General features: G+C 41.5%; 1 long non-coding RNA gene across 5 annotated transcripts in view; it reads left to right on the forward strand.

The window, feature by feature from the left end:
* LOC109284951 (uncharacterized) overlaps nt 1–16,841 on the forward strand; it is a 30,297-nt gene extending 13,456 nt beyond the window's left edge. For all 5 annotated transcript variants that reach the window (XR_002092596.2, XR_002092597.2, XR_002092599.2 and 2 more), the window contains exons 3-4: nt 9,892–9,953; nt 14,985–16,841. This is a non-coding gene — a long non-coding RNA (uncharacterized LOC109284951). The remainder of the gene's footprint in view (nt 1–9,891; nt 9,954–14,984) is intronic.
* Nucleotides 16,842–17,063: the final 222 nt, after the last annotated feature.

A 17,063-nucleotide genomic window follows, 5' to 3' on the forward strand; every position in this document is an offset into this window, starting at 1 on the left:
TACTGAGCGAGAAAAAAACATGTCTTGAGTTCTAGTGAGTCTTGTAACGTGAGCTCTCACCCTTCCCATAGGGCGGTGTTTTCATGTGATACCTTTCATTTTCATAAGCAGCATAAAATTACAGCTGGAAAGACCATAAGCTTGCAAGCTCAGGGGAAGCTTAAAGAAAGCCAGTGGGAAAGAATTAGGTCAATGAGGGGAGAAAAAAATATCCCAGACACTGAAAATTTGAGGAGATAAATGACAACAAGGAGAAGAAGAAAAAGACAAAGAGATGTTATTTCTTAACAGTGTAGATTTTTTTCTCTAAGTCCCCAACTTAGTTTAGCAAGAGCACGGTATGGAGTTATGCCTCTCACTGCAGCCGCTCTCACACAGCGATAAAATTTGGTTTGGAGTTTGTCACATAGCTAAAAGCCCCACTATTTCCTGGAGAGAGGACCAGAGAGAACTAATTCACAATTAAGAGGACTGCAGAAGAAGTTCACTGACTGTAATTCCTATCCAGCACCATCCCACTTACCTTTAGTGTTGTTCCCTCTTCTGACACTTGCACTGTCGCTCTCGCAAGCAGCTCCTTACATGCTGGCTTCCAAGGGAGAAGGCCTGGGTGATATGAAGTCTGGGCATATTCCAACCACAACTTACTTCATGCTCACACTTACAGAGCAAAACCCATTCTGCACAATTCAAGAATCTCAGCCCCATCCTGGTTTCCAGGGAACAAACCTGTCAAAAGGACAGATTCTAGTCAGATCCCCTCTCCTCAAACTGTCGCAGCAATAAACTGTGTGCGACTCAAAAGTGATAACAATTCAGCTTTGTCTTCCCAAGAGTCAAAACTTGTTTGCATACTGAGACACATCATTAAAACTGCCATGTATAACAGCACTGTCCATACTAGCTAAGCCTTTCAGACGAGGATCTCTGCATGGTGTCAGCGGTGTGATCAGCACAAGGCCCATATGGAATCCAGGGATTTTTGGGGGAATCATGAAGGAAGTGAACAGAGTTACTTAAGTTATCATTACCAGTTGATTTTCTTTTGGTCATGCACGAGTAGAAGATTTTTGACAGGCATTAGGCTTACAAAGATATTATTGTAAATGCTCGGTACTTCCATGAGTAACCGGTAGTGAGAAGTTTTTACATTATTGCTATGTCAACAGCACTAGTTACTCTTGTAATAGTTGGAGGAGATGCAAAGGATGGTACTTGCTACAGTTCAACAGTTTCACCGATTTATTTGGGAGTTAGTGCTGACACCTCCCCTCTCCTTGGGGGATTTCTTTTCCAGGTCAGTTCCCAAGCAGCATATCAGCAGCAGTAGCATTAACAACGTTGTCTCTTTTTTACTGACCTGCGACAATTACAACAGACTCTAAAAGACCTATATAAAAAGGAAGAGGTTGTAGCTGCTAATGTTCCTCAGGAAGTTGTTTGACTATGAACTGATTTTTATGCCAGGCTAGTAACGCAGAAAGGTGTCAAAGGAGGGTGACCATTAGGACTTCTGCAAAGAAAGAGCAATAAAGAAACTGGAACAGATTGAAAAGTGTTAGGATTACTGGATGTGGTTAGCACCATGGATGGAAATGGGGCAACGGGACCCACAGCACCGACCAAAAGGATCAGTGTCAAAGGAGGAAGCATGAGTCAAATTTTATACTCTGTCCCGTCTATCTCTGTTGAATTTGAGAGGGTTGAAGAATAGCTCTAACATGGATCAAACTTTAATGCACTGAGTTGTATGAGGAAACATGCAACAATATCAAAGTTTTTGGAGGGGTAGCTAGTCAAGAAGCTAACAGTGGGCCAGGATGAAGATTTTTCTCTGAATCCAAAACCAATCTGGGCACTCCTCCTCTGTAAGTGGTATTTCCAGGTAATTCACACAAGAAAAGTAAGTTTGTGCCTTAGAATCAGATTTATCTTTACCTAATTCTTTGGATCCAATTCCCTTCTGTTTTCTACAATTGTAAATGACTGCACCAGGAGCAAAAAGCCAGTGTTTTGACACCATGGGGTTTTACCCACATCCTGCAAGCTGCAAAGCAGCAGCGAAGCCAGGGAATCAGGCTTTATGTTTTACAGTGCAGTCATCTGTAAAGCACATTTTTGTGGCACTTCTTTCTGCCTTCTTCAGAAATCCTTTGGTTTTTATGTGCCGGCACCTACAGATCTGATAAAGTTTCTCTCATCCGTACTTATCCGTTTATTGAAATGAATCCTGTTTTGGAGGAGCAGATTTGGCAGATGAAAGTCCTATGTGTTCCTTACACAGTCTGGATCCTGAAGATATAATGCTCCTGTATGTCTCGCAAACCCGTCCTGCTGCACTGAAGCTCTTTCAGCTTTAATCCTGATGCATTATCTCCCCTTTTTGCTTTGCTTTACTATTTTTGGTTTTCGTGTGAGCATCGTTCAAGCCAATGCAGAAACAAGTCACAATGTGCTGCTTAAATTCTAACCTAATGCCAACTGATTTTGTGAGGGCTGGCTGTTAGCCAGACTCCTAATGGATTTTTCTGCAGTTTGTATGAACAGAGGTCACGGGCTGAAATCCTGGAGTACCCAGCAACATATTTTGATAAATGCTTAATAATCTAGGTCCTAGGTAACCGAGCAACTGTTTCTCTCCCTGTTTCTCCATGACAATTAAGGTCAGTTGGCCTGACCTTGCTTTCCATTCTGAAGTTGCACCTGAAATGGCCTGGGGTAGGCATTTCCTCCGTTCAGGGAGTTAGTCAGAGTTGGCAATCCCTCTCTGGTTATTAGTACCAGAATCCCACTGTTGCTACCCTCAGATCCATGACAAGGATTCTTTGAGTCAGCTCTTTGATGATTTCAAAGACTTTTTCATCAGGTCTCTCTCTCTCTTTGCTTGTATTTGTTTCCCATTTTTTATTTGCAAGAACAGCTGACTTCTTGGGGGTAGGGGCAATGTCACTGGGTATGCGTTGCATATAGATATTGTTTGAATTCATAGCAATAAACTTGATTTTACAGATGGATGTCACAAAACACTGATAAATATAAATTCCATCCCAGAGATGGACCCCAGCCACAGCAAAGTGTTATGAAAGTGAAGAATGATAGACCATATATCGTTTATATCTTGGGATAGGACGAGTCATTGTTTTCCCTTCTACAAGATGTCCAAGTCTAATTAGATAACCTGAGACTTCCTACTCTGGGAAGGACGCCAGAAATGCAGGAGAGCCTTTGAGTGCATGAGAAAACTGGACAATGAGGTCAAAGCTGGCAACATGTCTGTCTTTATGAGCAGACTCTCTCTCCCCATAAATTTTGTCTACTTGCTTCTCATACAAACACAGGGCGCCATATTCTGCCTGAGTTATGCAAATGCAAGGACATTCACATTTTCTATTGTTAATTATCTGAAGTCAATGTGCACGCTAATCTAAATGAGGTTTAAAATTGAGCTCGGGGAAAATATTTAATTCTCCCACACAAGCACAAGAAATTACCTTCAGGGAATTATTATTGTAACTCATCTCTTCAAGTTACTGTTATTACCGATGTTGCTGAGCTCTTATTATGTAATGGACATATAGGCCATTTCACAGACCTGGAAAAGTCCAGCTCATGGTCTCAAGTTTTCTTTTCTAATCAATGAAGTCATTCGCTATGACTCATTCAACTGTTCAATGCATGGATGCTATCAGGGGTGGTTCCAGGTGGGGCACGGTGATTCAAGGTCCCCTCAAAATTTGAAACAGTCTGGCAGTGGCAGCAGCATTTCTATTCAGGCAAAAGTGAGGGAGTCACTTGATTTCACGACTCCTTACAATCCGATTCCTTCTAAATTCTTCACTCCACAGGTGTTAACAATCCTCTCTCCTGTTTAATGGTCTTTATGTTCCACTAATTAATCCAGTCTTATTTCTGCACTTCTGCTATTTCACAGCCCTACCCACTGTTTTTAACTCTAGCTAAAAACATTAACTCAGGTGAACATTAATTCTGGTATGGGAATAAGCTTCAGTGAAGCATTGAATGCACTGTGATATTTGTTTCTATTTTACATAGCTGAAAGAGATGTACATTAAATTCTAATGACTACAGGACTAAAGAAGCAACATCTTTGGATTATTTTTGCTTAGTTTGTTGTGTTTTTAACACACAATGTATGAATAGCAAATGAATGCACATTCCAATAAAGTTACATTTGTTTTTGCTTCAATCTTAAACTAAATAATACAGCCCGAGGCCCCTGGCATATTAGTGATGCTTCTAGTTTCTTTTTACCTGGAGAAAAATATGCAATGTGTTATATGTGATGATGCACTGCACCATCTGCACTCCCCCTTTTTCAAAATCCTAGCTCTGCCTATGGATGCTGTATGCTTATGCTTTACCCCAATTGATGACCAGCTCTGGGGGATTCCCAGCTTTGCAGCTGTACTTGGTGTCCTCTTCCATCACCAGATTTCACAGCTCCAGATGGAGTGGTTGCAAACCTCAGGCTCTAGTCAGGGAGGAGGCATGCAGAGTAATTTCAGTTTCATTCCATCACCGTTCCTTCCAAAAAAGGTCTTTGTACAATGAGCAAAGGCGACCTTTTCCCTGTCACTTCATTCCCATGCTAGACTAGGTGAAATGAGAGGGAAAAGAAGTGGTGTTTATTCATTGCACAAAGCGCTCATGTGTGTAATCCCTAAGAAGAACCTCAACTTCCTGAGTGTGAAGAATGAAATAATCCCAAATCAAAAGGCCAAATCATTCAACCAGTCAAGATTCTCTGGTTTGTTTTCCTACTGATCTTTAAAAAAAAAAAGAAGGGGAAATGTTCACCCTTGGTGCTCCTATACTTCTTCCTCCATCTCTCTGCAATGAAAGATATAAATAAACTGTTCTAAATAAAGCTCAGACTGACTACAGCATTATACATGTCTGCTAATGTATGTGACTGTCAGCCAAAATAAATTAACCTCCAATAGAAGTCATTTTCATGAAATTAATTATTCCTATGTCAACTAAGAGAGACAGGTGAACTGTCACCGTTCCCTCCCCAACACTTTCTCAGTGAACTCCTCAAATAGGCTGCAGTTAGAAGCCTTTAAGAACTGATCTACAGCTACAGCCATCCCTTTGGTTGCCCTTTCAGGGCTGTGAGCTCTGCTTCTCAGTTAAACTGAAATATCTAGGTGTGATCAAACAAACATGTAAACCAGGGCTGGGCAATTATTTCAGGTGGAGGGATGCTTAACCAGGTTTGGTAAGCTTTCCAGGGCCACACGGGTAGCCCCACCTCTTGACAGCTGCCCCACCTCCCCAGTTGCCATCTTGGGATTGGAAGGCCCACCCCTAACCTGTGGCCTTTGCCGCTGGAAGTCCCTCCGCTTACCCCCCAGAAATACTCCTTTTGGGAGGTGCCATCTTAGATGGTAATCTTAGAACCAGAAAAAACCCAAATCATACACTAAAAGTCAAACACAGACTATAACATATTTCAATTTTATTACAAAAAATATTTGTGTTTGCATACTGTCTATACAGGGGATTGCATAATAACCCAAAAATAAAGTCAGTGAGCATTACTTGGTAGAAACTTTAACAAACATGGTTAGAGATTTTTTGTGGCATCCTGTTGGTCAGCTAGAATGGTGACCTGGACCCTTAACCAAGACTTGATATTTTAAGGCTGGCTAGTCTTTTCAAGGTACTTCTCTCACCTATGATTCAGTTCCTTTTACACTACTTCCCTCAGCCTCATTTATGTTAACATGGCCCAACTTAAAAATTAACACAGCTTAAAAGATTGCTAAAGCTACTGGCAGGCAAGGTTTCCTGAGTAGATGTGATATCTTTTATTAGGCCAACCGAATAGTCGGAAAAAGTTCTTGGCAAGTTTCGGGCGCAGTCACCCTTCTTCAGGCATGGGGAGTTTCTGCTGGTCTGAGACTCCAAGGAATGAGAGACACTAAAAGTGTGATAGGATGGAGTGAGCAGCAGTGGGAATGTAAATAGGTAGAAATTAGAAAGACAAAAGGTAAAGCAGGTAAGGGAGGGAGAAGAAAGCGGGGGGGGAAAAGGCCAAAGGGAGACATTACAGTGATAGAATACAAAGTAGAAAAGAGACTGTTTGTGAAAAGGGAAATAGTAGGAGATCAGGAAAACAGGCATGAGAAATGCTTAAAATGTGCCAGGATGTAAGTGAAAATATAAATAGGTAGAAATTAGAAAAACAAGAGGTAAAGCAGGGAAGGGAGGGGAAAGAAAGCAGAGGGAAGAAGGAAACACTGCAGTGGTGATATAATACAAGGTAAAAAAGACACTGTCAATGAAAAAGAAAATAGTTGGAAATCAGGAAGACAAAGGGCAGAAAAGTAGGGGAGAGGAGAGGAGGGGAGAAAAGGTGGGGGAAAAGAAGAATGTAAGAGGTCCAACAGGGCTACAACCAAAAACCCAGCAACCTGGAAGATGCTAAAGCTACTATAATGCAAGTGAAACAGTTTCTAGTTCAACACAAAGGTCTACAGGCAATTCCCATGGAGCAGCTGGTATAAGCGCACACCCTAGGTTACTTTTGTGGTGTGTCCAGACCCTGAAAGATTGCAAAAACTCCAAGGAAGCAGATTAGTATCAGGTGTCTGTGCTAATGGAGAACCTGGGTGCTGTAGGGACGAGGTGTAGTGAAGGAGACTTTCATCTATAGAAGCCCTCCTTCATTTGTTCCAGAATTTGTCAGGTTTACAGCAAACAAAGCAAGGCATGCCACCCTGAAAACCCGGTTCTATCCCTGCCTTGGCTGTAGAGGATCGACATGATGTTAGTCCTGTAAAAGTGTAAATGAATTCTTCCATAGGTGGTGGCCGATTGTACGCTGTCCCTGTCTGGGTCCCCACCCTCGGACACCGGGGTTTGCAGAAGTACTGAGGATTCCAGTTGTAAGGCAAGAAACCAGGAGCTGTACTTCAAACATATAAAGTACTATATGATGCCCAATACTCTGAAAAATCAGGCCTTGTGTAGCTCAGCTTGAGCACCCAAATTAGATGATACCTTTGACATGAATCTTTCTCTATACAGTACCCTGTTGAAAAACAGAGATAATATTAGCCCCTCACCTCACCAGGTTGTTTTGAAAAATAAAATAAATTAATGTGTGAAACACTCTGTTACTACAGTGATAAGCATCACAGGAAAACCTACAAGGAAATTAATAGTGCTGTCTGCAGCACAGGGTTTGAACAGCGTGCAGCAAATAAGGCCTAGGGCCGCGCATTAAACAATAAAGAGAAAACAAAGTATTGAATAGTTGCTCATTAAATGAGCATCATCCATTCCAGGCATTCCAGGTAGGGGTCCTGCAGGAGGAACCATGTGTGGTCATGTAATTAAAGACTGCAAAACCTACATGTTATAAAGCTCTGTGCACATGTAGGTTATGTCTACATTGCTATTTAGGGTCAACTAGCAAGCCCACACATCCACACTGAAACCTGCTCCTCAAGACCCATCCAGCCTGACCCCAGACGCCCTACTGACTTTTAGGCTAGGGACAGAAATGACACATAAACCAGTATAAGTGATCGGAAACTGGTTCAAATTTGTAAAATAAAAGATGTTCAGTGCACTCAACTGCTTTCAAAACGTCCAAAACTGGTTTAAGATAAACCCAGATGGATATAGTATCAGACTTGACTGATTTAAGTTAAATCAGTTTATTGAACTTCTGTCTCAGGTCTTAAAGACTGAGGCTGAGCCTGCTGCTCCCTGCAGCACTGGCCACAAGCACAAGAAGTCCCCCAGGAGTAAACTCACACCAGCCTGTTCCTGACTTGCAGGTCTTTTGCATTTTACTGCTTCCTCTCCCACAGCCACAATTAGAGCAAAGTGCAGGAAAAATACTTAGCGGACAGATTTCTCAGAGGGCTATGCTTGGAGACCAAACAGCGTAGCAGACCAGCAGCTTGTCCAAGGAGGAAGAGCTCATATGGCTTGGGTTGGTTGAGGAGTTGTCTCTAAATATCCAGGTTAGCGTATCCTTACAGAAATATGTATGGCTGCTTATTAATTACAGAAGCAGTGGTCATGACTCCATAGTTAAGACTCATTTCCACCTTGGACTTGCAGAGGGATTCAGCCTCTTTACTATGTAAAACTAATGTGTATCCTCCCCACATGTGTAGTAATTACTCTTTGAACAGAGGATGAACTCTTGAAAATTTACAGGCTGCTATGTTAGTTTATAAGAGAAAATAAATTAAACTGAGTTTAAATAAATCAAAGCTAGAGTTTAGAATTTGAGGAATTTAAGGGTAAAACCATTGCAGAGATGATGTAATTACCCCCAAACTAAAAATTATTAAACCCTGCCACTAATCACAGAGCTAAACTTGTAAGAAAGCCAAATATGTTAAGGTATGGAAATGCAGCTAAGGAACCCAAATGACCATCACTCTGCCCTGTTATGACATTAAATTTGAGGAAAGTATGTTGAAAACATCAAATAGATCTTTAAAAGTCAGTTTTATCTAATCTAGGACCAACAATATGAATATATTTTATATTTATATTTTTGTTAAAGCATGGTGTCACTGCAGGACACATCCTTAACATTGTTTAGGGGCTTTTTTTAGCTCTGCATCTCCATACCTTAATATCTTACCCTTAACTGAATTTTTTGGTGTGTTATGGTTAGCTTTAGAATCACTGCCACATCTCTGTAATTTTTTTTTTAAACCAGTGAGATTATTGACATGTATTCTCACCCTTAGTGCCATATTAAGGGGGGGGGGGGTTGTTTGGGAATACTATAACCATTTACCTTATATGTTGTTATAATGGTAGATTTGCTTTATATGTTATTATAATGGTAGACTGACAACTATATACTAGTGGTGAAGGGCACTGGCCATGCAGTAATCTATATATGGGCACATCTATTAAACATATGGGTAGGGAAGGATCATAATGCTTAAGGCAAGGCTTTGTTTCTGGATAAAGACTCATCTCCTTCTGCGCAAAAATACAATGGTTTTTCTAACATCAAAACATTCCAAGAGAGAACTGGAGCATATACTATTCAATTTTGCAAAACTGTTGAATTGTGCACTTGAGATGGTAAATATGGGCAGCATGATAAACAGACTGTTTTTATTCTAGCAAAACTATTTTGTGTTGATGTTCTATGTCATATGATGCATCTAAATAGCAGCCCTGGGGCAGGACCCCACTGCAATCAAGCTGTCAAGTTTAACACAGATATGCTATAGACATATCTTTAATAAATAAATTAAGGATTGTGGCTACTTGCAAAGTAGGGGATTTGCTATTTCGCAGGCAGTTCAGGCATTTTTTTTTATCTCTGCAATAGCAGGTTGCCATCAGACATTTAGAGGGTTATTTTCATCACCAGCAGGATAAACAAACCAATGTTCCCCCTGTCCTTCAATCCCTTTCCTGTCTGTGTCCTAACAAATTCAGGGTGAAACAAGCTGGTTGTACTGTCAGCACACTAGTGAGGATATGAGCCCTGTCAATTTGCTGGGCTAAAGCACTATGTTCAAATGGACCTGAGAATACAGCTTCAGGTTTACTTTGTGCAGCTGCCTGTTCTAGTTGGAGAGTTTAATTTGGTTTAAAAGAAGCTTATGGGAAATGAACTTCCAAGTTAGTACAATGTAACTTGTAGGCCATAACAAAAGTATTTTTTCCTTACCAGATAGCATTCCTGTACCATCTGAATATACTCACATCACAGCAAGTACAAAAAATACAATTTAAGAAGAAAACAATTATTTGATATGTTGCATTCTGCTGTTGCTTGGCCTAAGCTGATATGAAGCATTGGAACACAATAGAAAATGTTAGAAAAACTAATCATCTGTATTTTTTCTTTGCTGTGTTTTGAACACAAAGAAACAGCTCGATTGTATTTCTCTGGATAATCTAAAGAAGAACAAAGATCTGAAAAAAAACAGGTAAATTGTATAACATCTGCAAGAAATTTGCTGCAGTAGGTAATTTGTTTCTGTCGTTTTTACAGGTGGGAGAAACTAGTGACATTCATTAGCAGCAAGTTTGGTTTGTAGAGCAAAGGAAGAAGGCACCATCTCAAAGCAGATGGGGTTTTTTTCCCCAGGGAACAGGGAAGGCAGAGTAAATGCTTAGTAAGGCCACAATGTCCTGTTGGCTTTGTGGACAGCGCTGGTATAGTCTTTTGACAGAGCTTTCAGTTATTTGGATGTTGTTATGGGAACCACAAAATTAAAGTCAAATTGGAGGTAGTGATAAAAGAGAAAAAAAGAATTGCTGTTTTTCTCTAAACACATTTTGGTTGACTATCCATGCATTTGGAACAATAAAAAGCAACAGGTAGCAAAAATATGAGCAGCATTCAGCCATTTTAATAGATTATAGGACAGATTGTATATTGGATAAGAAGAGTAATGTAAAATCATATTTCTTCTTTGATGTGATCTTTAATTCTGGGTTTGACAAGTTCAGTGCTGGTCTGACATTCTGCTTTTACTTTTACTTGTTATTTGAGCTGGTGGAGCATAGGTTACAAACCTAAATAACTTTCTCTCATTTTAGCATTTTATGCTGTGAATAGTCCCATTGATTTCAATGGCACGCCACAATATGGACAAGAGTTTCAAAATCAGGTCCTTGATATTTCTATTTGGGGAGTGGACAGAAGGGAAAAAGGAGAATAAAAGAAGCTTAAACTGAGCAAAATAGATGAACGTGTGTGTAACAGGCAGCCTGGGCTCTCTGTTACTTTAAGATAAAGGCAGCCCAGCCAGGGAGCACTGCAGGGCAGGCAGGACGCAGCAGCCACTAGTCGCCAGGGCACCCAGGCAAATGAAGCAATTAGCAGACACCTGCAAGTGGTCACCTGACAGGATGTAGGCAGGGCCTGGGGAGCATATAAAGCCAAGGCTGGGGGTAGCAGGGGAGTCTTTCCCTAGCAGCTGCAGGAGAAGGAGCTCCTGCCTAGAAGAGATCCCCAGGGATGCTTGACTCTGTGTTTTGCTGCCTACAGGAGTAGTGAGGCCGGGAGCTTGCGAGGTACCCTAGCAGGAAGACAGACTATACTGGGGTAAAGGTTTACCCTCTTAAAGGGGCAGAGGGCTATTATTATTATTATTGTTATTATGTTATAGCCCATGGCCTTACGTTTATGTTGCTGTTTGTACAAGTGGTTTGGGCTGGGACTGTAAGGGATGATTTTGGAGGTCCCATTAATGCCTGTAAGGCACATGATTGCCTGGAGCCCTTGCCATGGGTGGGCTCAAGGTGTGAACTATTATTGAGCCCTGGAGAGGCAGTACAAGGCTACAGGGCAGACAGGAGCCGGGGGCCCGAGCAGGGCACAGCGAGGGGGGGCCCCGAGTGTGAAGGTGATAGATTGAAGCTAGCACCTCCAAGTCAGTTCTGGTGAGATTGGCCTGGGCTACCACCTCAAAGTGACCTGGCGAGATTGAAAGGGGCAGAGCCTAGGGAAGCTGAAGCCCTGAGAGATGTTACAATTACATTGTTATTGTAACACCTGCAAGGCTTGGGACGTGGTGTAGGGGAGGAAAGGAAACATGCAAGTTGCCCCTAAGGCTACAGGTGCCCTATGGGTGCATAGTCAAGCCAGGAGGGACTTATTAGGACAGAGGACTGCAACGAGACCCTGGAGGTGGGAAACTTGTAAGACTGAGGTTCACTCTGAGGCCTGCTGGTAGTCTCCCTTAAACACTCTGAATAATAAGATCAAGGCATGGTGAGCGAGTGGCATAGAGGGAGAGGCCATAGAGTCTGAGCCAGACAGAAATTGCAGTTTTACTGAGAGGTGTCACGGCCGCCCCACTGGTTGTGACCTGTCACAGTGTGCTTAAGTATGTGTTCAGTAGCTTTTGCTGAATGCGGGTCAAAACAAGAACGCCAGCAAATTATATCCTGGAAAGACTGCTGCCATTTCCAGTATAAAAATGACCACCCTACAAAAAATGAATTATGGTAAGAGACAGAAACTAGGAGACAAAGCCAATATTCAGTTAAATATGAAATGATTCCCTAATAATCCCATCAAGAGATCATGGGTCATTCTTTTTAAAGAGCAACTGCTCTAAAACTGGAGGATCATTAACCTATTCATATTTATGCACTCTTCAGTATGAAGCTTAAGTTGTGCATCATAGTGCATCCTGATTGTAAATGGCATAAACATAATGGGGTTAACTAACATAGTGGAGTGCTAATATGCAACAGCCTTTTAACAGTCATTTGTAATGAAAGAAAAGTGCATCTGAAGAATAAAAATATGCTACAATTTGGGAAGCAGTTGAGAAACTCTTATTGCTTTGAAATTCTGAACTAAGAGCTAGGTCAACCAAGCATCTTAAGCACTGTGATGCTCAGTATTGCAAAACTTTAATTTTAGACGCCTGGCTCCAGAGTGGACCAATCCTGATTTAGGCGTCAGTACCCCTTAAGCAACACATGGGAAGAGGAAAATATCTGAACATGGGATTCACAACAGCCAACATGCTCAGGAGTGAGCCACAGAAGCTTGACTAGGACTATTCACCTTCAAAGCAGCTGGAGGCCACATGTGCCCCAGGCTGTCCCATGAGGGGCCTAAGCCCCCGGGGTGCATGCCCTGCATGTGCACATGTACTTCCCAGCATGGTGCAGCACCCCGCCTCACCTTCGTGCTCCCGGTGAGCTCCCCTGTGGCACTGTGCCGCAGACACACCATGCTCTCAACTACCCCTGCTCTGTGGACTGTGCTGCACCATGCTACCCTTCGAAGGAAGGGCACACAACAAAAGCTGGGGAAGGAGGGAGAGGCCCAAGACCCCAGCTGCTGCTGCAACTGCAGCAATAGGGCAAGCAGCAGCTAGGTGGAAGTCTGGGGGATGCATATTACCACTCATGGGCTGCAGGCAGCTGGCAGCCACTAGTCAGATAGCCCTGAGCTAGACAAAGGGAACACTGATGAGAGGTGAGGTCTTAAATCCTGTCCCTTTCTGGGACTTAGAGTCCATCAACATCGGGTCACAGTGTTGATAAGCATGACCCCACACACCTTCTCCAGTTTGCATGTGCCAACCTCAGAAAGGTGTCAGTGAAGAAGTTCTGGGTCACCCCAGCTGCTCACAAGCACGATGGAGATGGAGATCTTGGGGGCAGTGGGGGAAATCCTTGGGGTATCTTCAGTCCTGCATGCCCAGGTTTCTGAGCAAGAGTGGGTGGGTGTGGAAAAAGTCCCTTGGTAGTGGCCTCCACAGCAACAGGCTTACAATGAAGATGTGTCTGTCTAACTCTGGGCTGCAGTGAAGTGCTTACATCAGATCAGGATTTGTAGCCCAGCATCCTCTTGGGGCGACTGGCTCCTAAGTTGTCCCTGTTCAAAAAGGGCTCATTCTTCTTTTAGATTTCATAGACACTCGGGCTGGAAGGGACCCCGAAGGATCATCGAGTCCAGCCCCCTTCCCCAGGGGCAGGAAGTCAGCAGGGATCATAGGATCCCGGCAAGATAACTTGCTTTAGGAAACTGCTTCTCAGTGGTTAGACCATTCACACAGGATATGGGAGGCCTTCTCAGTCTGGGTACATTCAAACCCACATCTCTTGCAACCGAGGAGAGTGCCATCAGGGTAGCGACTAGGCAGGAATGGTGGCACCAACTTTGTCCGCCTGGGCTGGGTAGCACCGGTTCTGAGCATGTACCAGAGGAGAACTTAGGAAACTTGACAGGTGAAAACTTGGGAGCTGAAGCATGGGCATTTTGAGAGTTGTAATCTTGAACCTAAATGCCACATAAGCCCCAATTGAGGCACCAAGTCTTTCTGCAGATCTGAGCCTTACATATAAGCTAGAAAAAATGGGAGTGGGAAAACAGTTTAATGTAAAATTGATCTGCATGGAGAACAATAAACTCACACATTTACCTCTCTTGATCATTTCATGCTTGTTTACATATTTTATTTCTTTTCTGATGCACAATTTCATACACACAGGAACATTATATACACAGATTTTAATTTACCACTCCATCATAAGAGCTTTCCGCTGACAGAACTTCACTTAATTCATTTAATTCACTGTAACGGTGTGACGGATAAGGTCTACAGGGTGAAATCTTAGTCCCATTGACTAGGCACCTGAAGCTTACAGCAACTTTTGTAAAGGGCTTGACAGATTTAAAAGTTGAACTTCAGTTCAACCTCGTATGGAAAATAAATAACTGAAGGCTATAATCTGCCACCCTTACTATTAATGCAAGTATAATATAGTAGTAGAATTGATGTCAATGGGAATAGTAGTGGCAGGAAGTATACTGAATGTGTACAAAAATAGCAGAATCTGGCCCTTAGCATAGTGTTGATTCCAATTTTTTAAAAATACGTTGTGATATATTTCCCAGAGGATGGAAGCTTCCTGATGCTGTATATGTCTGTGAACATGTGTACAAGCTTTACACTGTTAATTTTATGTCTGATTAATGCAAAACTTACAAAAACATATTTTATAATTAAAAATGTTTTGTCATTAGAGGCGTACCGCTAAGAGACTTTGCAAATATGTCCAATTCCAGCTACAAAGAATGACAGAATATAAACAGCACATCAAGTGATTTGAAAATCATTTGGAAAAAAACTCTCAAAACTTAATTAGAGTTCAAATTAGAGAAATTGCTCATGCCAGTGTTAAAAAAACCTAAACAACTCTCCAATAGAAATTATTGACCCATTCTTGTAAAGCTACTCTAAGAAATACATTTGTCTTGAGGCTTTTCATAAGAAAGTAATTATTTAAAACTGTTCTGGCCCCCAATAAGCAAGGCTTCAAGACAGTTTTGATCCATTGATGAGTTCTACCTAATATGTTCCCTGAGGTACAGTTTCCTTAAATCTATTAGACGTTTACAGTCTTTCAGGATGTGCTGCCTGAGATGCTCTATCACACTGTATTAACTTGACAAGGTAATGTAGTGCTATCTTTTATTTTCATAGAAAGAACTACGTTTGACCTTGAAACTACTAACAACAGTTTATTATGCCCACCTTTAGTGGAAGGACTTTGTGGTGTGCTGCCACAAAGACCTGAATGACATTCAAGCAGGAAGCTATGGGGTTTTCCTTACCGAATCAGACCGCGGGTCCATCAAAATCAGTCTCCTGCTCCAGACTTACGCCCCATGCTTCAGAGAGAGGCAACACGCAGACACGCACACTCTCATGATACATCTAAGCCATTTATATCATACGGTTAGTAGAAGAAAAAAAATCCTTGTTTATCTCTGTTGATCTGTGGTTTCAACCGTGCCTCTCAGTGTGGAATCAGCACAGGCTCCTCCGGCGATTGCTTACCACCCTGAACCGCAGATACAATTTCTCTTTTCTTAACAGATACACTTACACATTAGTGATCATAAAAACAACCTCTTGATCCTTCTCCAATTTGTTCTGCAATAACTTTCAGAGATACACCCTGACATTACTGCAGCGATGTAAAGATCTCAAATATATTAGGCACAGTTATAAACTCACCTTTGCAACATGCTCTTGTGAGTTTATGCCTCCCGGTAAGCTTCCAGGATTAAGAGTTATTTGTGCATTAATCTTCACCTTTATAACCCCTTTGCTCCAAATAAATTAACTAAATTTAGCTAGATAGAAAGACAATAAACAGTAGTGCACCAGAAGGAAAGCTTTGCTTTCATCTTTCTTTTCTGGAATTGCTCTCCACTCAAATGCTTGTCAGCTAACCTGAGCAACTTGTAACCATCCAAATTGAAAATAAGACTGAAAAGGTCTTGTCCTTCACCTCTTCATGTCGCTATTTTTGGGTAAAGATTTCAACGTGCATAAAAAATTAAAAATAGAACCTTTTAGGATAGCCTGCACCAGGACAGCCTTGCATCTGCAGCATTAGGTAATCATTCAAGGTTTATTTTTTAGTTTGTTTTTTCAGAGAGCTTAGACAGCTATATTCTATCCATTTTCAAAGTCTACTGTCATAATTAGTTGCTAAAATGAAGAACACCTAAATGACTGCAGACCCACACATTTGTTCACAAGATGATCCAACACTTGTGAGTAAAGGATAATGTCCTCTGATGTAATGCCAAATTCTGCCATCAGTAACACTGATTTACACTTGAGATAACTTTGTTGAAATTAAAACTCACAAAGATATATAATCATGTTTAACCATGTGCATAGTCCCATCGGAGTACATGGAATCAGCATATGCTTCAATGTAAGCATTTATGTTAAACTTTGCAAGATGAGATTTACTCTAGATTTACACCAGCATGACAATGAGCGGAATAGGGCTCGAAATTCCTTAGATCACTTGTACATATGTGGAGCTGTTTTAGCCTTGCCTGTGAAAGCTCCTCTGGATCGTATGCAAGTTTCCAACATCTGTAGCAAAAGTCAGATTCCATCAAGATACCCAACTGTTTAAAGCTACTCATTTTGTAAAAATGTAATTACGATTGAATGAAACAACTCTCTGAACATATGGTTTTGAGTTTTGCCAGCATTCAAGGCCAATTTATTTTTTATTAATCTATGTTTGTAAGATGTCTGAGCCACTCTGTGTAAATCCCCTCCTTTTAAGAGGCTGAAAATGAAGAATCTCTGGAAAGAAAAGCAGGATGGTGTGGTTGATCAAAGGATGCTGCACAGCAAAACCACTCTTGTCAAATATCAGACTGATAAAGGGAGACTGCAAACTAACTTCTTCACAATACATTTTAAATATTTATTTGCTTTAAAATTTAGTAGAAGATGCAAATATTAATTTCTTTCTTTGCTGGTTTTGTTCTTGTTTCTGAAGTAAACATCTTGTTTGCCTCCCTACATTTGGAATTGATGTCTATTTTTCTAGAATTGCCTTGCTTATTAGTAGGAGTGTGCAAAGCGGGTCCTATTAGATTTGGATTCAGCCCAAATCAGGGACAGTGATTCGATTACTTGATTTGGATCACTGTCCCTGATTTGATTCGGCCAAATCTGAATCTAAAGATCCGATGCTGATTTGAAGAGTCAGCGATTCGGACACAGACACAGCTTTAGAAGTTT

This window comes from Alligator mississippiensis, chromosome 13 (genome assembly GCF_030867095.1).
Source record: "Alligator mississippiensis isolate rAllMis1 chromosome 13, rAllMis1, whole genome shotgun sequence".
In the NCBI taxonomy this organism is placed as follows: domain Eukaryota; kingdom Metazoa; phylum Chordata; order Crocodylia; family Alligatoridae; genus Alligator; species Alligator mississippiensis.